The following is a 24,072-nucleotide window of genomic DNA, read 5'->3' on the forward strand; positions in this document are numbered from 1 at the left end:
TTAACACTATATGCTAATTTTTTGAGAAGGACCTGTACAGTAAATACAGCAGAATAGACTCCTCTATGTACTGTAACATGGTTTGCAGCTGAATTTTAAGGACTATAAAAGTAAATAACTGAAAAAATAATAAATATGTTCCTTATCTGTAAATTTCTTTTGCTTCCAGTTATTGAATCTAAAAGCAGACTGCTACAGCTGCGTAAATCAAACTGGCATGCTACTTTCAATGTAAAGAATAAAGTATACCTTGTTTCCTACAATAAATAATAATAAACCAACAACGATTTCATAAATATGTAAATTTAGCATTCTGATGTTACAAACATAAAGACTTCATTTACATATGCTGATTGGTACTAATAAGTTTCTGTAGCATTGAAGCATGCAAGAGTAATTCCCTCTTGGACAGTTATAAGATCTGTACTTTAATCTTTGCTGGTAATTATTAGGTAGAATAATTGATTAACCAGCCATCAAAATATTTACTTAATAATACTCACTTAAAAAGGTGTTGAAGAGTAAGATGAGTATTTTATCTATGCACACACATTTTATATCCAGTGTGCCATTTATATAAGTATTTATTTGCCATATTTATAAAGTAGACTGGCTTTCTGTATTATATTTTTTTATTTGCACTTTTCACCTCATAGCTTATCTCTTTAGATTGACTTATTGTGTTCAAGACGTCTAATGTGTCACAACACTGGAACTTTTTTTATTTTTAATCTTGAAAAGCATTGACTGATCAGAACATATTTTATATGGTTCAGCTAATTAGTACCAGAACTATGTCCATATGAGCATAAGAAGACAAACTTCATATTAGCCTTTGTATGACAGTTTGATAGAAATATGTGCTGTCACACTCAGGTTGGGAGAACCGCAGCCAGTCCATACATTAGCAGTCTGTGCCATGGGCATACCCAGGATAAAACTAGGGGAGGGCAAGCCATGGTCATCCAGGTTGAAAAATTTTAGAATGAGCGTACAACAGGGGGTGGCACTTTGGGCGGAGCACTGCAAGTACGCAGCGTGGAAATATATGCGGCAGTTAGGTATTTAATTACACTCCATGCAGACATCACATATTGGATCTTTCTTTGTATGAGAGAATAGATGAATTCATTATCACATGAGCCCTGCACTGCTGCAGATTAAGATGGCCACTAACAGCACTCTGCAGCAGTATGTATAAACAAAAATGGAGTTCTATACAATTAGGCAAAAAAAATACTGTATTAATCAATAATTACAAATACAATTAATATAGACAAAAAGGACAATTGACCCTGGAAAAAAGCATAGGTCTTCCAGGCATAAATGTCATTACAATTTAGTCAGAGCATCAATATGTTGACAATCCGTTATATCCTATTTGATAAAGCTAAACATAAAACGAGCATCGGGATTGGGCCTGGCTCTTTGGCATAGCAATACATCATTGGTGAGCATTGAGCATCTTTGACAGATTCATTATTTCCTACCTGTAAAATACATACTGATGTTTGGGAACTTCCTTAAGTTGATTAAAGATGTTTGATGTTTGATCCATGATGCTGTGTGCACTTTGGCAATTGGCAGCTTGGCTATATTAGACTTCCACTTGCTTTAAACTTTTCATTTTGCTACAATAATTCACACATAATGGATTGTTACCATAGTGATGTGGCATCACTGATGTTCTAACTTAATTGTAATGACATTTATGCCTGAAGAGTGGAGACCCATGCTTTTTTACTAGGGTGAATTGTCCTTTTTGGTCTATAATAATTGTATTGGTATTATTGATTAATAAACTTTCTTTTTTTACCTAATTGTATAGAACTCCATTTTTTGTGACACCACTTACCGCAGGGTGCAGGCACTGGAGAGTGGGAGTCTCAGTCTGGGACTCAGACTGGCCTGTGGGCCTGTGGGCTGCTGTGGGCCTGTGGCACACTGTAATGGCGGCTGCTGCCTGCCTTCTCAGCCTCTGCCTGAGATTCAAAGGGTTCAGACAGGATTCACAGGCGTGCTTACTAGCATGCTGTACATTACACACCTCTGAACCCTGTCTGAACCCCGGCCAGATCCAATCCCAGGGTGCCACCGAGTGCCAGAGCAATGCCACTCAGTCTCAGCCTGCTCTGCAGTGAGTCCCGCCCACCCTGCTGTCAGCCGTGTGTGGCCGCTGGGCCGGCAGCTCTCCACTACTGCAGCCAGGAGGTGTTCTTTCATTGTGCACCCCTGCTTCTAGGGGAAACAGCTGCCCCCCGCCTCACAGTGGGTACGCCCATGGTATGTGCTTGTACCAATGGGCATGGAAGTCTGTAAGACCCCTAATACTGTAACATAATTGACCAGTGTTTGACTATTGTGTTACCTGATAAGGGAAGAATATTTACTAACATTATCCATGCTAATATTGATTTATTACTATTTATTATTATAGCGCCATTTATTCCATGGCGCTTTACATGTGAGGAGGGGTATACATAATATAAACAGGTACAATAATCTTGAACAATACAAGTCACGACTGGTACAGGAGGAGAGAGGACCCTGCCCGTGAGGGCTCACAATCTACAAGGGATGGGTGAGAATACAGTAGGCGAGGGTAGAGCTGGTCGTGCACCGGTTTGGTCGAACGGTGGTTACTGCAGGCTGTAGGCTTGTCGGAAGAGGTGGGTCTTCAGGTTCTTTTTGAAGGTTTCGATGGTAGGCGAGAGTCTGATGTGTTGTGGTACAGAGTTCCAGAGTAGAGGTGATGCGCGAGAGAAATCTTGTATGCGATTGTGGGAAGAGGAGATAAGAGGGGAGTAGAGAAGGAGATCTTGTGAGGATCGGAGGTTGCGTGCAGGAAAGTACCGGGAGACGAGGTCACAGATGTATGGAGGAGACAGGTTGTGGATGGCCTTGTATGTCATCATGGTTAGGCTTTTGTACTCGAGTCTCTGGGTAATGGGGAGCCAATGAAGGGATTGACAGAGGGGAGAGGCCAGGGAATAGCGGGAGACAGGTGGATTAGTCGGCAGCTGAGTTTAGAATAGATTGGAGGGGTGTGAGAGTGTTGGAGGGGAGGCTACAGAGCACATTTATACAAAATAATTCTCTTAAATCAAAATTTTGCATATTTTTTTGCTATCTGAGTGCACATACATGAGCAGAAAAAATACATGAAGAAATTATGAAATTATGACTGGATGGAACCAAGCTGATATCTCTTGTGTAAGATTCACCATTGTGTCACCATGATTACACCTTTACTAATAAATTAAATTCTTTTTGGTGTCCACCCCTCTGTGCACCTATGTTCTACTCACCAGAGCTTACAGTTAGGTCCATATATATTTGGACAGAGACAACATTTTTCTAATTTTGGTTATAGATATTACCACAATGAATTTTAGACAAAACAATTCAGATACAGTTGAAGTTCAGTCTTTCAGCTTTCATTTGAGGGTATCCACATTAAAATTGGATGAAGGGTTTAGGAGTTTCAGCTCCTTAACATGTGCCACCCTGTTTTTAAAGGGACCAAAAGTAATTGGACAGATTCAATAATTTTAACTAAAATGTTCATTTTTAGTACTTGGTTGAAAACCCTTTGTTGGCAATGACTGCCTGAAGTCTTGAACTCATGGACATCACCAGACGCTGTGTTTCCTCGTTTTTGATGCTCTGCCAGGCCTTCACTACTGTGGTTTTCAGTTGCTGTTTGTTTGTGGGCCTTTCTGTCTGAAGTTTAGTCTTTAACAAGTGAAATGCATGCTCAATTGGGTTGAGATCAGGTGACTGACTTGGCCATTCAAGAATATTCCACTTCTTTGCTTTAACAAACTCCTGGGTTGCTTTGGCTTTATGTTTTGGGTCATTGTCCATCTGTAGTATGAAATGACGACCAATCCGTTTTGCTGCATTTGGCTGGATCTGAGCACACAGTATGTCTCTGAATACTTCAGAATTCATTCGGCTGCTTCTGTCCTGTGTCACATCATCAATAAACACTAGTGTCCTAGTGCCACTGGCAGCCATGCATGCCCAAGCCATCACACTGCCTCCGCTGTGTTTTACAGATGAAGTGGTATGCTTTGGATCAAGAGCTGTACCACGCCTTCGCCATACTTTTCTCTTTCCATCATTCTGGTAGAGGTTGATCTTGGTTTCATCTGTCCAAAGAATGTTTATCCAGAACTGTGCTGGCATTTTTAGATGTTTTTTAGCAAAGTCCAGTCTAGCCTTTTTATTCTTGATGCTTATGAGTGGCTTGCACCATGCAGTGAACCCTCTGTATTTACTTTCATGCAGTCTTCTCTTTATGGTAGATTTGGATATTGATACGCCTACCTCCTGGAGAGTGTTGTTCACTTGGTTGGCTGTTGTGAAGGGGTTTCTCTTCACCATGGAGATTATTCTGCGATCATCCACCACTGTTGTCTTCAGTGGGCGCCCAGGTCTTTTTGCATTGATGAGTTCACCAGTGCTTTCTTTCTTTCTCAGGATGTACCAAACTGTAGATTTTGCCACTCCTAATATTGTAGCAATTTCTCGGATGTTTTTTTTTCTGTTTTTGCAGCTTAAGGATGGCTTGTTTCACCTGTATGGAGAGCTCCGTTGACCGCATGTTTACTTCACAGCAAAACCTTCCAAATGCAAGCACCACACCTCAAATCAACTCCAGGCCTTTTATCTGCTTAATTGAGAATGATATAATGAAGGGATTGCCCACACCTGTCCATGAAATAGCCTTGGAGTCAATTGTCCAATTACTTATGGTCCCTTTAAAAACAGGGTGGCACATGTTAAGGAGCTGAAAATCCTAAACCCTTCATCCAATTTTAATGTGGATACCCTCAAATGAAAGCCGAGAGTCTGAACTTCAACTGCATCTGAATTGTTTTGTTTAAAATTCATTGTGGTAATGTCTGTAAACGAAATTAGAAAAATGTTGTCTTTGTCCAAATATATATGGACCTAACTGTATATCACCTTATTTAATCAAATCATTAATCCACAATCAGACAAACTTACTAACCAAACATTGAAGCATCTCTGTTCAGCACTGTCACAATTAGCTCCGCTGTAATGATATGAAAAGCAATCTGCTCCCATTAAACTCTTCACATGCTCATTAAAAAAGCACTTACAGACTGGAAAATGTTTGTAATACATTATTTAAAGACGTGAAAGGTACTGAGGCTTACATGCTGGTATAGTGGGATGCTAATGATGACACAAGAAAACACAGGGAAAATATTGTCATACCAGGGAAAAATAATCATTGCATACACTTATGCTTGGTAGTATTTAATTAATTTCCAATTTAATTACTCCAACAGTAATCATGTCACAATCTGCCATACGTAATATTTAAAAACACGTTCATAGTCAAATATTTTGCCTTTGGAAAGGGTTCCAATACCACTGGTAAAGATAATAAATTTGTTCATCACCAAAATACATAGCTTAGATGAATAACACCTTGAAGTCCTGAAAGACATTGTTGAGAGGAAATTGTTCAAAGTAGTACAGCAGGCATAATGTGGGCATAATACACAGAAATACTGTATTATCTGCTATTGAGTGTAAATGCCTACATCACAATGATAATGCTGGAACCCAAGCTGGGGGAAATGATAATGCTGGAACCCAAGCTGGAGGATCACACTGGAGCCTTCTTGCCTATTTTGATAGCGACCACAATGATTGTAACTACTTCATAATGCAAACAAAGTAATCAACACAAAATTTAGGGGCGCTTGTTGAATATGGAATTCAATTATATATGTTAGGATTAAACTGCTTAAAGGGGTTATCTGTGACGTTTATTACTTTTCTGTATGAGGCTAAGAACTAACAGGCAAGTGGTGGCTAGCTACCTGCCTGTTCTGCTTAGGGACTATCTCTGCCGGCTCAGTCAGTAATTTCCAAGCTTAATTTCACCTCTAATCAAGAGAGATGCTCTTCTTCTTCCAGTTGCTCTGTCATCGGGGCATCACTGCAGACATCATACTGATTGATAGCCTGCTTACATAGCAGGGAGCCAGCTGTCAATCAGCATGACATCGATAGTGGATCCCTGTTGACAGAGCAGAGCGGAAGAGAAACCACTGTTCTGTCAAAATAAGATCATGTCCCAGATCACTTCTTGCATTAGTTTTTTGTACTTTGTACATATGGGTGTGTGGCCCACATTTGGGCTGGGCACTTAGTCTATATAGCTTTCCACAGGCAGGCATTTAAACAGTCAGGCTTGGGTACTGCACTGCCCTCATCTATTTTGAGGCCTGCGGGCACAGAGAGAAGTAAACAGAGATAGGAACCTGTTGTGAATTCTGTTGTCAAGCTCCCTCCTGTGGTCATGAATGGTACTTCGGCTGGTTCTGTCCATGGGCTTCCTCTGGTGGTTGTGAGTGGGGCTGCGGCTTCTGAGTTTCCTTCCACAGGTGACGAGGTTAATTCGTTAGCTGGCTGCTCTATTTAACTCTACTTAGATCATTGCTCCATGCCACCTGTCAATGTTCCAGTATTGGTCTAGTTCGCTCCTGGATCATTCTTGTGACCTGTCTTCCCAGCAGAAGCTAAGTTCCTGCTTGTTTTTCTCGTGTTTGCTATTTTTCTGTCCAGCTTGCTATTTTGATTTTTGTCTTGCTTGCTGGAAGCTCTGGGACGCAGAGGGAGCGCCTCCGCACCGTGAGTCGGTGCGGAGGGTCTTTTTGCACCCTCTGCGTGGTCTTTTTGTAGTTTTTGTGCTGACCGCAAAGTTACCTTTCCTATCCTCTGTCTGTTCAGTAAGTCGGGCCTCACTTTGCTAAATCTATTTCATCTCTGTGTTTGTATTTTCATCTTTACTCACAGTCATTATATGTGGGGGGCTGCCTTTTCCTTTGGGGAATTTCTCTGAGGCAAGGTAGGCTTTATTTTTCTATCTCTAGGGCTAGCTAGTTCCTTAGGCTGTGACGAGTTGCATAGGGAGCGTTAGGAGCAATCCACGGCTATTTCTAGTGTGTATGATAGGATTAGGGATTGCGGTCAGCAGAGTTCCCACGTCTCAGAGCTTGTCCTGTATCATTAGTAACTATCAGGTCATTCCGTGTGCTCTTAACCACCAGGTCCATTATTGTCCTAACCACTAGGTCATAACAGGAACCATCCTGATTGAATACACCTTGTTGTGGTGGGATGGCTGGGATGGCTTTTACCCTTTTTTGATCAAATAGTGTTAACTAAGTGCCCTTTGTTATTTACATGTACTATTACTATTTAGTTATTTACTTACTGAATGGTAATTGCTCAGTTTGCTTTTACCCTAGGTTACAGTTGGTAACTACCTGCCTGTTCTGCATGGGAGTTACCTATACCGGCAATTCCTTTGCTTCATTTCACCTCTCATCAACAGAGCAGCTTTTCCTCTTTCAATCTGCCCTGTCAATCATACGCCACTGCAGACGCCATACTGATTGACAGCTTTCTTATATCGGGGTGGGGAGCAATCGGCTGTCAATCAGCATGACATCAGTAGTTGTGCCTCGTCAACAGAGCAGAGTGGAAGAGAAAACACTGTTTGTCAACACGACACCAGCGGAAGTAGGGAAATCGCAGGAAGGTGCTATCATTGACCATTTAAGCTGACAGAAATCTACATCGTGCAGAACAGTCAATTTGTTCTACGACCCATACGCAAAAATAATAAAAATCCTGGATAATCACTTTAATAAAGTACATAATAGTACTAATAGCAAGTAGTGTGAGAAAAATGAGGGTCTAAATAAACACCTGCTCAGATATAACCACTTTTACACAGTTTATTCATGTCATTTGTATATGTTTTGGGTTAAGAACAAGTCTCACGCTTTTAATTGTGAAAGTTTTCACCACTAAATGTTTGTAAACATTGAATCACACTTTTTAAAGGTTTTTGGCTGGTATTTTCTTGTATTCCCACACTGAAAATATTACTGCTGCAGAGTAAATTAGCTTTTGGCTCTAGCACAGCAGTGATCCTTAACTAAGCCCCAAAGTTTTATTTCTCAAATAACCTCGTAAAAGTCGCAGTTTTCCATTATAGAGGGAGCACCAGACACTTTGACACACTTTATAATGGAATCCATCTGGTTCCTGACTTCAAGTTCACTGTAGCTAAAGACAATACATCTTTTCAAATGTAAAAGGAAATTAGTTTTCATAGACTTACAGAATCTATAAATTGGTTTCAGATGTGTAAAGCATGAAAATAGTGTTTGTCTTAAGAAAGAAGGTGCGAAAACACCATCTCTAGAAAACATTGCAGTAGATAAGAAAATCAAAAGTGAGGGAAAATTGCTGATTCACGAACTTCAATCATACAAGTATTATTTATAATGAAATATTCCCATAATGACTAGCTCCCACTCATTTATTTATGGTAAAAGAATATCAGTAAGTTAATTGAAGTAAAAATGGACCGGTCATATAGAGCGCAAGCGTCATATTTCAGCTGGTATTAAAAAGTCTTCATTTAATATTCCCACAATGCATTTCAATGGAATAGTTAACTTCACCTGAAGAAGACAAAACTATTCCGTTGAAACGTGTCGTGGGAGTATTAAATGAAGACTTTTTAATACCAGCTGAACTGTGTCGCTGGTGCTCTATATGACCGGTCCATTCTTAGTCTTCTGAGGCACCCGGCCGCAGCTGCAGCTTGCTACCTGTGCTAAAAAAGTCCCATTGCCAGCTTGGCGTTCCTGTGAAGCCGCCTATTCTGACTCTGTTAACAATAAGTAAGTTACTTGTACTACTCTGTGATAGTAAAAATTAAATTTAGCATGATGAAAACATGATATCTGCGTAGAAAATGAGCATGAAAAGAAGCACATCATCAAAGCAGATCTACATATAAAACATAATGCTTGTAAATATTAAAATATTAATAATTTTTAGTAATGAAAAATACATAAAAAGTGGCCTAAAAGAATTAAACAGATTGTCCACTACTTTAACATAGAAAGATGACCTATTTTTAGGATAGGTCATTGATGCCTGATCGGTGGAGGTGAATAAAGCTGTTCTTGGTGTTGGTGGCGGTTATATTGTAAATTTTGTAAGGATCTCATCTAACTTGAAGATTTCTAGGTGTATGAAAATAATTGATGGTAATGTAATTATAGCTAAATACTGTCCAACTCTGAGGTCATGTAAAAGCCTATACTATCCCCAAAATGTTGAATTTTTCACAAAACATAGCAAACCCTACTCCAAACATATCAAAATATATCTAATGGTTCTTTTCTATCTCCAGGATTCCCTCTTTAAAGCCAAGCAACATTTTGTAAAATTGCAAACTTTAACTATTTTTCATTTACGATTTATTGAAACAATGAAAAATTATTATCAATGTATATATACAGTATATACCTTCACTGTAGTAAAAAAATATAGATTGTTTAACCATCTGTAGAACCTTTCTATGGAACTTTATTTTTATGGATAACCAAGACGTCACTAATGCTCCTGCTCTATTGTTGCCTTGGTCGCCCACCGATCTTTGTACTACATGCTCGGCCAAGATCAAAATGAAGGCTTATACAACATACAAGTAACTGTTCTTTTCAGTGCTTAAATAGAAGCACAAAAACAGTATTGTGTCCAATTCCATAAGTATGCTACAACACCACACAATGACAATAATATGTCTAAAGGTGGGGTTAGTGAACGCCAGTGCTTATTGGGCACTGTGTTCATGTGTCATAACAATAGCATGTGAGCCCAGGCAACACAAGTGCTGACACTGCTGGAACGGTGCCAGCATCATAGGTGAGCATACGTGTTTTTATTTTCATAGGCTTAAACATTCAGATCGCGAAGGGGTGGTCCAATGGTGGACAACCCCTTTAAACTTCACCATTCTCTACAAAATGCAATAATTGCAATAAATGCAACAGAAAGATTGTACTTCTGTATGACTTAATTTCCAATTGATTAGTTTATACTTTTGTTTTATGGCAAATTTTAATTGCATTTGGCAGACTTCACTTTAACACTCATTAGTAACATTTAGCTATATCTATCTATATTTATCTATAGTCTATAGTTTCTAGCCAATCAACCAATCTGATCCAGTGTCCTTGACTCCATCTCTAACTTAATATGTTCTGCACAGCTTGTGCATCTGGGATATAGTTTTATTTTACTACTTTCAGAAATTCTTTAAAATATAGTGAATATTCAAGAAATGTCATCGCAAAATCACTTGAGAGATGGGATTATAAAGATTTCATCTCATGAAGTGAAATGCTGTGGTCATAAAATATATTGAATTGCAGAACAATATATCATGTTTAGAGGACAATAACTTTTTTTAACATCTTTACATCTTTTACTGACAGTTTCCGTAAGGTTTTGTATGTCTGTGGTTGTTAAACATATTTTTGGGCTCAGAATTCCTAAAGATGTCTAATTAGTATGACTTGTAAATTTTATATACAGCTATATCTATCATTATGTCAATCTATCTTAAAAAAATCCAGAAAATCACATTATATGATTTTTACACAATTAATAATCTTTATTTTTATATAGCGCTAACATATTCTGCAGCATTGCTGTCCCCAATGGGGCTCACAATCTAAATTCCTTATCAGTATGTCTTTTGGAATTGTGGGAGAAAACAGGAGTAATCAGAGGAAACCCCCGAAAACACGGGGAGAACATACAAACTCCTTGCAGATGTTTATAGGCTGAACTGGATGGACAAATGTCTTTTTTCGGCCTTACTAACTATGTTACTATGTATGTTACTATGTTGTCCTACGTGGGATTTGAACCAAGGACTACAGCACTGCAAGGCTGCAGTGCTAACCACAGAGCCACCGTGCCGCTCCAATTAATTTACATTTACAAACAGAGCCTAATATTTGGTATAGAAACCTTTGTTGGCAATTACAGAGATCAAATGTTTCCTGTAGCTCTTGTCCAAATTTGCACTCTCCAGGACCTTGAAATGCTGGTTATGGAGCCACTTCTTATCTGAGGGAAGGAGGTTGCTGGCGAAAATCTTGCAATGCATGACCCCATCCTTCCTCCTTTCAATATGGTGTAGTCTTCCTGTCCCTTTTGCAGAAAAGCATCCCAAAGTGTGATGTTTCCCTCACCATGCTTCATGGTTGGATCAGTCTTCTTGGAGTTGTACTCATCCTTCTTATTTTGGTCTCATCCTTCATCCTTCATCATTTTATTTTGGTCTCATCTGACAACATGACCTTCTCCCATGTCTTTTCTGGATCATCCAGATGGCTACTGGTGAACCTCAAGCAGTCTTGGACATGTGTTGGCATGAGCAGGGGAACCTTGTGTGCCCTAAAGAATTTTAATCCATGATGGTGGTGTTACTAACAGTAATGTTTGAGACTATGGTCCCAGCTCTCTTCAGGTCATTGACTGTGTCCTCCCGTGTAGTTCAGGGCTGATTCCCAACATTTATCAGGATCATCCTTACCCCACTAGACTGAGGAAGATTGATAGTCATCTTGTGTTTCTTCCATTCCCTAATAATTGCACCAACATTTGTTACTTTCTCACCAAGCTGCTTGCCTATTGTCTTGTAGCGCTACAATTATGTCACTGGTGTCCTTAGACAGCTTTTTTGTCTTGGCCATAGAGAGGTTGGACTGTAATTGAGTATGTGGATAGGTGTCTTTTATACAGGTAATGAGTTCAAAAGCTGCAATTAATACAGGTAATGAGTTCAGCGTAGGAGGGCTTCTTAAAGAAAAACTAACAGGTCTGTGAAAGCCAGAATTCTTACTGGTTGGTAGGTGATGAAAACCTTACTTCATGGAATAAAATTAAATTTATTTAAAAATCATATAATGTGATTTTCTGGGGGTTTTTTTAGATTCTGTCTTCTACAGTTGAAATGTACCTACAACAAAAATTACAGAGCTCTCCATTCTTTCTAAGCGGGAAAATTTGCAAATTGTGCAAAAACTATCTATCTATCTAGTAGACTAGCTATGTGGGTCATCACAGTCATAGCTTTAACTGGGTCTCAAAGTCAGAGGGCCAATTAGACCCCTCAACCATCAACTTACGTCTATGCACTAAGTATCTCTCGACTGAGTCCTCACGACAAAGAAATAGTTGAACACTGACATACCAGCAAACATTTTAATCCCTCTTGCAAGAACAGTGTGTTATATTCCATTTAATTGTCATTATCATTGTTCATTGTCATTTTTCAATTCCCACCACTAGGGTTGAGCGACTTTTCTTTTTATAGGACCGGGTCGGGTTTCACGAAACCCGACTTTTTCAAAAGTCGGGTCGAGTGAAATTGGCCGATCCTATAGAAAAGTCGGGGACGGGGTCGGCCGAAACACGAAACCCAATGCAGTGCATTGGGTTTCTAATGGTTCCCAGGGTCTAAAGGAGAGGAAACTCTCCTTCAGGCCCTGGGATCCATATTTAAGTGTAAAATAAAGAATAAAAATAAAAAATATTGATATACTTACCCTCGGACGCGCCCTTGTTCTCACCGGCAGCCTTCCTTCCTAAGAATGAGCGCCTGAAGGACCTTCGATGACGTCGCGGCTTGTGATTTGTCGCGTGAGCGATCACATGGGCGTCACGCGACCAATCACAAGCCGCAACGTCATCTAAGGTCCTTCAGGCGCTGATTCTTAGGAAGGAAGGCTGCAGGTTAGAACCAGGGTGCGTCCGAGGGTGAGTATATACCTATTAGGAATATACTCACCCTCGGACGCACACTCGGACGCTTCCTTCCTAAAAATTAGCGCCTGAAGGACCTTAGATGACGTCGCGGCTTGTGATTGGTCGCGTGACCGCCCATGTGACCGCTCACGCGACCAATCACAAGCCGCGACGTCATCGAAGGCCCTTCAGGCGCTCATTCTTAGTAAGGAAGGCTGCCGGTGAGAACCAGGGCGCGTCCGAGGGTGAGTATATCAATATTTTTTTATTTTTATTCTTTATTTTACACTTAAATATGAATTCCGATACCGATTCCCGATATCTTAAACATATCGGAACTCGGTATCGGAATTCCGATTCCAGATCAGAAGATCGCCGACCTCATGGCCGACCCCACACAGGGGTCGGGTCGGGTTTCATGAAACCCGACTTTGCCAAAAGTCGGCGACTTCTGAATCTGGCCGACCCGTTTCGCTCAACCCTACCCACCACCAAACTAGATGGAGAGATGGGAACTATTTGGGTATACCTTTGAAACACAGCAAAAAGGGTGAGAAAGGAAGCAGAGAAGGTGGGGAGGGAGGGGGGATTTATTTTGGTTTCTGGTTGCACTGCCCATGGAATGTTCCCAAATATTCTGAAACAACAGCATAATGGAAAGTGTAGTCTGGGAGGTGACTGACAGATGAAGAGAGTGGCCACCTCAATATAATATTGAAATACACTGTCATATAAACTGGTCTGCAAGCTGAGGCTCATTACCAGGTGGAAGACTATAACTTCCACCATTGCTCTTATGCAGAACATTGTAGTCTCCCAGCAGTTGGAAATACTTTGGTTGGAGACTACATTGCTCTCTCGAAAAGATTGCAGTCTGACCTGTAAACCACCAGCCCAGCCAATATCAGTTTAAAATGTAATTGTTAATTTTATGTCATTTTCAATCTAACGTGAACACAACTTTCAACTATATCCAGATCCTTAGAATTAATCTTCATGATTTTGTCAACATTCTTGGGGTATGTGCACCCAATAAGGTTTTGAGACATCTTTTTTAGCATTTGTTAGTTCCCAGCAATTTTTGGACTTATATCCAAGTGTCTTTGGCGTGTCTTTGTTTCTAGTGTTTTCTGATTGTATTTGTTAACTACATTCAGAAATGAAGAGACCAATAGTGGTTCTTGAAGCAAAAATGATGGCAAAACACTCATAAATAAAGACACTCAGTTATTCTCGTATTCTTATGAGTCTTCCATTGACTTGTACTCTTTTGTATTGAACATCTTTAGAGTGGAAAAAAATACCTGAAGAATGGTTAGATCACTTCTTTTAACCATTCTGCATTCTTAGAAATCTGAAAGGTGCTGAAAAGGCTAATCATATGAAAAGCAAGATTTTACATATAAATGTATATGTTCATTCATTGGATGTTAAGTAAGTACTTTTTCAAGCGGGTTTGAGAGAACACCTCTCTGAACAAAATGTCATGTGCACATACCCTTAGGACTCTTTGAGGTGTAATAAATCCAGTAGACATAGTAACTCAATGACTGACAACCATCCCATTAGGAGCATACCAAAATAAAGGTACCGTCACACTAGACGATATCGCTAGCGATCCGTGACGTTGCAGCGTCCTGGCTAGCGATATCGTCCAGTGTGACAGGCAGCAGCGATCAGGCCCCTGCTGTGATGTCGTTGGTCGGGGCAGAAAGTCCATAACTTTGTTTCGTCGCTGGATCTCCCACTGACATCGCTGAATCGGCGTGTGTCACGCCGATTCAGCGATGTCTTCGCTGGTAACCAGGGTAAACATCGGGTTACTAAGCGCAGGGCCGCGCTTAGTAACCCGATGTTTACCCTGGTTACCATCGTTAAAGTAAAAAAAAACAACCACTACATACTTACCTACCGCTGTCTGTCCCCGGCGCTGTGCTTCTCTGCACTGGCTGTGAGCGCCGGGCAGCCGGAAAGCAGAGCGGTGACGTCACCGCTCTGCTTTCCGGCTGCCCGGCGCTCACAGCCAGAGCAGAGAAGCACAGCGTCGGGGACAGACAGCGGTAGGTAAGTATGTAGTGGTTGTTTTTTTTACTTTAACGATGGTAACCAGGGTAAACATCGGGTAACTAAGCGCGGCCCTGCGCTTAGTAACCCGATGTTTACCCTGGTTACCGGCATCGTTGGTCGCTGGAGAGCTGTCTGTGTGACAGCTCTCCAGCGACCAAACAGCGTCGCTTAGTGTGACGGTACCTTAACTTTCAATTACTAGCTAGGACCACCATTTTATCTAGCTTTTTTTGCTGGCATACTAGATTGTTAGTTTATTAAAATAGTCTTTTAAAAGTACCGCAGTTGTAGATTTACAACACAGCACAAATTCACCCTTGCGACAGTAAAAAAATAAATGAAGGAGCAGAAGAACAGAATTAGAATGACTGTATTACTTGGAATTTAAGTACATCATTTCCCTTTTTGCTGCATTTCCCTTGGCTTGAAAAATAGGCAGTAGAGGTGCATAAGAGGTCATAAACACTTAATGATCCAATAATTGTTATATCAGAATAATCACTGTCCTTAATTAACTTCCTTTGTTGCTCGTTCATCTGATATTTTGAGCAGCCTTTAATAGTTTCTAGTGACAATCAGCATTTCTTTATCATCTCGTAAAATGAAGCCTTTTAAAGTAGGCACGGAAGAAATGATTCCATAAATCACAATCGTTTCCTCTCTCTATCTCGCTCTGTCTCTGTAGTATGCTAGCACGTATAGGCTATTATTGAGGATTTTCCATTCCCTTTTAATTGCACTTTAGCCACAGAAATCATCTTCAAGGTAAAGTATTGGAAATCATTCAAGATCTGGAACATTCAAAACCAAAGCATGGAAGAAAGAACTGCAGGAAGTATGTAAATATTTAACCATCCATTGTCATTGAATAATGGCCACTCACTGGGCAAGACATCTACCATAAACCTATATATAACTGGCACTAAACTTGGCTTATGGTTTATGATGGCTTACAATTCTGCTTGAAGATGTATCTGTTCGAACTGTATTGCAGTTCTATATTAAGTTCAAGAATCACCATAAATATTGTTATACTACATATAAAAAAATAAATTCATTTTACAAGTTTGTTATAACGCAATTAAATAATTTTTTGCACATTGAATTCTCAGTTAATACCAGTGCTCTCAAATCTATTTCTCACTTGGAAATCTGTGTGAAACCTGCCCACAAGCCACCTCTCATTTTTGTTCATATGGCCACAGAATTTTCTGCCTCAGCGTTTTTTTCCTATGATGCAGAAAAAAAAATTGGCATGTCACTAGTTAAATTCAAATTCTCCCGTTTGTCCTACTGGCTAAACCAGATGTGTATAACAGTCTGAGATCTTTAGTAGAGATGAGCGAACCCGAACTTAAAAGTTCAGGTTTCGTACCGGACAGTTAGGGTATGTGTACACGCTGCGGATTTTGCTGCGGATCCGCAGCGTTTCCGCAGCTGCGGATCCGCAGCAGTTTCCCGTGCATTTACAGTACCATGTAAAGCAGTGATCCCCAACTCCAGGCCTCGAGGGCCACCAACAGTGCAGGTTTTCAGGATTTCCTTAGTATTGCACAGGGGTTGGAATCATCACCTGTGCAGAAGATCACATTACCACCGATGTAATACTAAGGAAATCCTGAAAACCTGCACTGTTGGCGGCCCTCGAGGCCTGGAGTTGGGGACCACTGATGTAAAGCAATGGGAAATGAAATCCGAAGTGCACATGCTGCGGAATAATACAGCGTGGAAACGCAGTGGTTTATTTTCCGCAGCATGTCAATTCGTTCTGCGGATTTCGCTGCGGGTTTGCCCCTGCTCCAATAGAAATCTGCAGGTGCAAACCCGCAGAGGAAACCACAAAAGAAACCGCGGTAAGTCCGCAGTAAAAACCGCAGCGGTTTTTCACTGCGGATTTAGCAAATCCACTGCGGAAAATTCCGCAATGGAATCCGCAGCGTGTGCACTTAGCCTTAGTGTCAGGTGTTTAACGCCAAACACAGACTTCTTCCAGGAGTCTGTTGCAATGTTCAAAGCTCCGAGGGATGTCCATTGCAGGGAGAGAGAGCGAGATATTTCACTGCTCAAAAGTTCTGGTCCCCATTGTTTTCAATGGGGTTTGGCTTCTGGTTCAAGATTGGGTACAGACTTTGGACTAAACTTCAGGTTGGGTACCAGAGCCCAGACTTCCATGGGTCTACTCATCCCTAGTCTTCAGGTCTCATAGGACTGTATCTAACCCTTTTCAATCCCTTCATTGCAAATGCACCATTACAAATGTCAAAGTAACCTGACCTTAGAAATTGGTAGGAACTTTTACCTTTAGTATCCAACTTCCCATTTAATAACAGTGCTCTTATAGACTTTCAATAGTTTGTAACAACAAATAAATGGTCTAAAAATGATACCTCTTAGTTATTAGTGATCAGGCTGCCATACTCTGCAGAACACTGACTGAAACTAACAATGTCATTGTTAAAAGTAGCATCTTTTTACTATGACTGAGATGTGTGGTTTGCCTGAGGCCAATTATGGCCTTAGTTTAGCAGTACTATTGCAGATAGTGCCAGTGGTGGTCGTTAATCTTCTGCTGCTGTTAGTGGCCCTCACATTCTTACCGGTGGTATGGGGTCTTCTTTCTGTTACATTACCCCATCCATTGCCATTTCTGCTTATTCTTTTACTACACATTTTGAACAACACTATAATTAACTTTTGATAATTTTTGACTTCCAATAATTGAACCCTTGCCAAAAAAGATACAATAAGAAATGATAGGTAGGTAGGTACACATACATAATGTAAAATGTTGCAGCAAGCCTCAGTATTGGTATGTCATGAACAGTAATAAAAAATTTGATATGTAAAAAAATTGTGCAAAAATAGATATGCACAGCTATTTATCTGTTTTTTTATTTTGTCTATTTCTAAAATAAATTCAACCCCTTACCAAAAATGGCAACATGAGAAATGCTTGACCAAAAAGCAAGCACAAGTATATAACTAAAAAGCAAGCAAGCCTGACACTGAGTGCAGATTTTTTTATGCTGTAAAAACTGTGTCTTGCTTCTGCTTTTCAGTGCATTAAGAATGAAGAAAATTGTAATTCAACTGCAGCAGAACAGATGGAAACTACATGATCAATCACACTAAGTCTGTTACAGCTGCTAGTACCTCTCCTATCTTATCATCCCCCTAGTTACTGAATCTTTGAATTGATCGCAGACATTAAATTTCTTGACAGCTGAATTTGTTCAACATATTACGGTACTGTATGGAGTACTTGCGCAATGTTTAGAACTTTCTCAACATATGTCTGTTGCTTAGCTGTGTACTCTGATGTCCTCTCACTAGCCTAAATTCACCCTAAAATGGCTGCTGCATTCCCTGCATAGGCTATTAAACAAGCTATGATAGTCCATCCTGATTAGCTGTGCCATACTATGTTAATTGATAGCTGCAAGGCAGTAGTAGAGAAGCCTGCGCAATTGACTATGAGGTCTAATAAGTTGGTGGGCATTTTTTGGGCGATTCACAAATTGAAAATTATATTAATTCTCTTGGAACTGAAAATTTCATAAAATTCAATTCCAATTTCTATTGCATTAAAATGATTTGATCATCTCTAAAATTAAAGCATTTTCAGTTTGGACTCTGTATGGTTATTAAGATTGGGACTCACAAGAATATCAGCCCCATTGACCCTCAACAGCTCTGATACAGGAAAGATATATATCTTGGTACCGTGTTAGCCAGTAGATAGAAAAATATTTAGAATTGAGAGTCCTCAGTCTGATGAAGAGACCTGTGTAGTCTCGAAAGCTTGCAATTTGTTACTATCTTTTCAGTTAGCCATTAAAAGGTATCAACCACTGACTCTCAATTCTAAATATTTTTCAGCTCTAACTGCAAATGTATGTATGAAGTCCAAGGAACATATTCAGACTTTTGCTCCAGGATCTGAGTCAAATTTTTCCTTGAGAATAGGAATCTATTCAGCAGATTCCCTTTGTACCATTTTAGAAACCAGGAGGTCACAAAAAATGAATATTAGCTCAGCAAAAGTCAACTGAGTGGTGATGGAGTCTTGAGGAGTTCCAAAATCTTGGCCATTAGCACATCTATTCTCACTTGATGTCTCACTATGTATTTGATGCTATTGCTAGCTGGCATGAATGGGATGTCAATCAAGGAAGAACGAGAAAGCTATCAGTGAGAGCACTAGTATTCTTCACGACATCAGTATCACCCAGATTATTATTGGAAAGCAGTATGCACTGTTTTAGACTTTGTTTTACTTCTTCATAGTACATTTATACAAGAATCATCATTAACAAGCACCATACCATCCCATTGTAAAGAAAGGTTTACCTTTAGATCAGTGAATTCCAAAATGGGGTGACTGATACTTTAATGTAGGAAAACGACTTTTTCTCCTGTAATCATGACGGAGACCAGATCTGTTTCTGCACGCTAACCATGGTCCATGATCACTTGTTTCTTAGGGCATGTGCACACGCTAAGTATGTGGTGCAGAAATTTCTGCATAATTTTTGCATCTCTTGACAGAAATATGCAGCCTACATTACGAGCGTATTTGGTGCATTCTTGCTGTGTTTTATTGTTTGCGTTTTTGGTGCAAAGTTTTCCCCATTCATTAGTATGAGAAAAATTGGCAGCAAAAAAGCTGAAAGAATTGATATTCTGCAGATTTCAATCTGCACCAATTCTGAAAGTCAAAAATAAGCAACCTATGTATGACACTTCAGGATTCTTATACACTTTGCAGGTATCAGGAAACCCTTCAGGTTTTGTGAAACGTCTGTGCAGAAAAAAGTGCCAAATCTGCCCTGTGTGCACAGACCTTATTCTGATTTTAAGTAGGCAGAAAAATGCACTTAAGCCATAATGTTAACCATTTTTTTTGTTTTTTTCCTGCAGTGTGCTGTGGTTTGCATGTAACCCGTATGCAGCTGCACAGGCACGGACTTTAGCCTTTCCTGTGCCTTTCCCTGGTTGTAGCTTATGCATATATCTAGATGGTGGACATGATTTTGTGCTTTGAATGTAGGTATAGCACTGTGTTATAGATGTCCATTACATACAACTTGTTAAAGTATCCCTTCCATGGCAATAATAATAATAAACCATGTTCTGCCCAAGTATTCCCAATCTCCCTTGGTATCACAGACTATATAACATCTAGTTAATTATCAATACAAAACTTTCAACCAATATTTCACACATAGTACAACCTAGCATAGTAAACCATTAAATCACTTAATCATTTTAAAGTACAGTTGTATGATGTGATGACAAATATATGGTAGAATTCACTGTGACATTTGACTAAAAGGGAAAATGATTTCCCATATTTGCTGAAAAGCAAGAAATCTTGCAAATCGTTAACAATGCTGATAATTCACTAAACAGCTGGTGTGTTGTTTCAGTGTAAAATTGCAATCATGTTCAGGTTCCTGCTAGTGCGATCTAATTATCCACATAATATTATAGACAATGGTATAATTTGACCAGTAGATTTGTTTCAGATTGAATTAATTCAATACAACCGAATGTGCATTAATATGTACTAGGGTCTCCCGGTAGGGTGAAAAAAATATTACCTCGCCACTCACTTGACCTGCTGCCTCAGCCCACTGACTGGTCTCTACACAGCTACTTTTGGCCTCTTTACTTCTCCATCACGCACCACTTTCTTTTCCGGAGAAACTATGGGTGCAAATAGAAGACTACAGAAGTGGACATCACGTGGTGTCAAAGTAAGGCCGGCTTCACACTCAGCGTATGAAAATACGGTCCGTATATTACGGCCGTAATACGCTGAAATGTCCCGAAAATAGTGGTCCGTAGCTCCTCCGTAGGCAGGGTGTGTCAGCGTTTTTTGCGCATGGCATCCTCCGTATGTAATCCGTATGGCATCCGTACTGCGTGGTTTTCTCGCAGGCTTGCAAAACCAACATACCGCTATAGAAATGATCCATGTGTCCCAAAAAGAAAAAAATATATATATATACTGTCTATATATATATATATATATATATATATATATATATATATATATGTCATTAGACACATATATGTATATATATTAATATTTTTTCCAGCGCTATACAGCTTGAAAGCCGGTAATTCAATTACCGGCTTTTTCTTTCTCCTTCCTAAAACCCGACATGATTTGAGACATGGTTTACATACAGTAAACCATGTCTTCTCTCCATTTTTTTTGCAGATTCCACACTACTAATGTCAGTAGTGTGTATCTGCAAAATTTGGCCGTTCTAGCTCTTAAAATAAAGGGTTAAATGGCGGAAAAAATTGGCGTGGGCTCCCGCGCAATTTTCTCCGCCAGAGTAGTAAAGCCAGTGACTGAGGGCAGATATTAATAGCCTGGAGAGGGTCCATGGTTATTGGCCCCCCTGGCTAAAAATATCTGCCCCCAGCCACCCCAGAAAAGGCACATCTGGAAGATGCGCCTATTCTGGCACTTGGCCACTCTCTTCCCATTCCCGTGTAGCGGTGGGATATGGGATAATGAAGGGTTAATGCCACCTTGCTATTGTAAGGTGACATTAAGCCTAATTAATAATGGAGAGGCGTCAATTATGACACCTATCCATTATTAATCCAACTGAATGAAAGGGTTAAATAAAACACAAACACATTATTTAAAATTATTTTAATGAAATAAAAACAATGGTTGTTGGAGTATTTTATTCTACGGCCAATCCAATCACTGAAGACCCTCGTTCTGTGAAAGAAAAAACATAATAAACCAACAATATACTTACCCTCCGCAGATCTGTAACGTCCAACGATGTAAATCCTTCTGAAGGGGTTAAAACATTTTGCAGCAAGGAGATTTGCTAATGCAGGCTGCTCCTCGCTGCAAAACCCCGGGGAATGAGTCTAAATATAGATCAATGAGCTATATTTAGCTTCATTTGCGGTGAGGCGCCCTCTGCTGGATGTTCATAGATCGTGGGAAATTTCCTAGAAAGCTGGTTTTCTACAATGCGCGGAATATAATTTTTGTATTAAGTTCCTTACAACTAATTACATGTAATTTCAAAATTATATCATATTAAATAACATTTGATGATTTATACGCTTTTGCAAAAAATTTGTTAAAATTACAAATAAACAATTGTATTTGACTGAAATTAAATTCTCTTTGTATTTTACAAAAAATCATATTCTTCAAACTACAGATTTTTTTGCACTTAGCTTCATGCAAATTCAGCAACATGATGCCTAGCTGAAGCAGCCATTTTACTAAACCTTAGGAAGCAAAGGGTTAAAAAAAATAATGCTCACCCCTTAATGGACATGCAGTCCTTGTAGACCCCTGTTTGTCCCTCTGCAACATTTCTTCTAGACTTCACCGGTTGTGCAGATCTTCAGGCCTGTTTAACTCTGGATTGGACTCTCTATGAGTCCTCTGATGTCGCTATGGTCTATGCAGTTGCAGCGAATGTCATAACAGACAAGTTTCCTTAGTGGCGCTGACTAGACATTGGGTGCATAAAGACTTCAGAGACAAGCTGGAAATCCCAGTCCAGATTAAAGCAGGTCAAAGAAGATGCGCAACTGGGGAGGCAAAAAGAAGGGGTATGAAGTACCGGACGACAGTCTACAGGGGCAGTGGGACAGGTGAGTGGTTATGTGAGTACTATATTTTTTTACATCCTACATTTATTCTGCTCTCGGTTGTGTTGACACATCAAGATCATAAAACGGAACAATCAATCTTGATATATTCCATCATTTTGAGTTAAAATTATACAGTACACTTTTCACTATGTGAGTTATCTCTTCAATTAGTTATTCATTAAAATGACTACTGGGCAACAGCAAACAGCAATGAGAGCCACAATATTCTAGAATGGTATATGTCAGCTGAGGCAACTATTATTTTATACCATATGCTATTGGATTTTTGTTATAAAAAGTTGAAGAACCTGGTGGTTCAGTGGTTAGCACTAATTCTTTGACATGCTGTAGCCCTTATAACAAATCCCACCAAGGACAAAATTAACAAGGAGTTTGTATGTTCTCCTTGTGTTTCTTTGGGTTTCATCCAACAACTCAAAGATATACTTAGAGAGAGTTTAGATTGTGTTCCCCAGTGGGGACAGTCAAATAGGTATGCGGGATCAAAGTTTACAATAGTCTTCAGTTATTCTTATTTTATCTACAATATTGTTCTGGATAGGTCAAATCTAGGGAAAAGAATGATATGGATTCTTCATTAATATATTGTGCTACTAGAATACTATATTTTACTATACATTTTACTATATTCATCTGAAGGCACAAATTGCTTTTATCGTGCATTAAATAAATTATACCAGGAGATTATTTTTAACTTTATACGATAGAAAGCCGTCCCATAAGTATTCGGCTCTCCTTCATCTTATGTTAAATATTATCACTTAATGTAAAGTGCTGGTTGATTGGGGAAAGAGACTGCCAAGAGATCGATAAGATGTAATTTCAATCCATATACAAGAAGAATAAAGTGTGGCTGATCCACTTCCATAAAATGTTATTTTATTAATAACATTAAAAAGTCAATGAACAGGGCTCTATAATGGCATCTTTGCAGCGCATAGCAAGTACAATTCAATAGAGGTTTTAAAATATAGTGAAAAGATTCTGCCAGCAGCAGCCATAGAAGTCCTGTTCTAATTACACAGCGAGTATTGATGGTGTAAGGGGGATTTATTTCAACTTGAACGACAAAATGAGTTCATTCACAAGTAATATATTTCCACAGTGTACTTTCTTTCTCCCCAGGGAATGACAGACCAATGACATTACTGAGCAAAAACATTTAAAATTATTTTTTCAATTGATTCCTCATTTGGCAAATCATTTCACTTAAACCCTCAACTGAGGAAAAGATTTCTATCTTTAAGGGTTATCCCATCATGATAACCCTTGCCCATATTCTGCATCCTATTAAGGAATGTTGACATCATAGAAATAGGTCTTCTGCTGTAAGAGCCAAGGCAGAGACTTTCTGACACATAGTGACAAACCTGAGAACTGTATGTATTACATAAGTGATCAATCAAAATGAAAGGAGAAAAATTGTCTGAATTTTCAACGTAATAAGGTTGTTTGTGAAAGACAACCATTAGAATAGATGGTTTAAAATAAGAATGTCATCCGTATTGATTCTCAAAAAACAAACAAAATCAAGCTAAATTTATTTTACATTTTTATTAGCCAGACATTATGTCCACCATAAAAACTAAGAAACTTTGGGCTCGTTTTGACCTTCTTTCCCCTGGTTTCTGTATTTTTGGCTGGACACAATATAATGGT

At 39.4% G+C, this 24,072-nt stretch overlaps 1 protein-coding gene across 1 annotated transcript in view; it reads right to left on the reverse strand.

Moving 5' to 3' along the window:
- Positions 1 to 24,072, reverse strand: part of LOC138671659 (autism susceptibility gene 2 protein homolog) — a 1,859,492-nt gene that overhangs the window by 1,762,932 nt on the left and 72,488 nt on the right. The gene's annotated exons all lie outside the window — the stretch shown is intronic.

This window comes from Ranitomeya imitator, chromosome 3 (genome assembly GCF_032444005.1).
Source record: "Ranitomeya imitator isolate aRanImi1 chromosome 3, aRanImi1.pri, whole genome shotgun sequence".
In the NCBI taxonomy this organism is placed as follows: Eukaryota; Metazoa; Chordata; class Amphibia; order Anura; family Dendrobatidae; genus Ranitomeya; species Ranitomeya imitator.